Consider the following 451-nt stretch of genomic DNA (forward strand, 5'->3'; position numbering starts at 1 on the left):
GCGATAGACCCTACCTTCCACGACGAGGGTCAGACCCACACTGATCCGCGTTCAAGGTCTGGCGCTCGGAGTTCCTAAGCACTCAGCTGATGTTGTCATCGTCATCGCAGTCGCTTCTCCCCCAATCCTTTTTTTTTCTTTTTAACTTTCTCCCAAGTCTCCTTTTTAAAAAACTTTCTCCCCGCTTTTGCCTTTATTCGTTTTCTTTCAAATTTCTTTATTATTCTTATCGTTATCCCGTTTTCTTTTTTCTTGTTATCTCGTTTTCTCATAATTTCCTCCCCGTTTTTGTCTTTATTCTTCTTTCGACTTCTCGTCTTCTTTATTCTTCTTATCGTTATCCTGTTTTATTTTTCTCTCGTTATCTCGTTTTCTCACATACTTTTTTTTATCTCCTTTACTTTGCTTCTGTTTCTCCTCCGAATCTTTTTTTTTTAGACTTTCTCCCCGA

The 451-nt window shown here is 38.8% G+C and overlaps 1 protein-coding gene across 1 annotated transcript in view; it reads right to left on the reverse strand.

The window, feature by feature from the left end:
* Window positions 1-167, reverse strand: part of LOC113829986 (uncharacterized) — a 2,714-nt gene extending 2,547 nt beyond the window's left edge. Inside the window, exon 1 of the mRNA XM_070144427.1 lies at window positions 15-167. The gene's annotated coding sequence lies outside the window, so the exon portion shown is untranslated. The remainder of the gene's footprint in view (window positions 1-14) is intronic.
* Window positions 168-451: the final 284 nt, after the last annotated feature.

This window comes from Penaeus vannamei, chromosome 32, assembly GCF_042767895.1.
Source record: "Penaeus vannamei isolate JL-2024 chromosome 32, ASM4276789v1, whole genome shotgun sequence".
Classification (NCBI taxonomy): domain Eukaryota; kingdom Metazoa; phylum Arthropoda; class Malacostraca; order Decapoda; family Penaeidae; genus Penaeus; species Penaeus vannamei.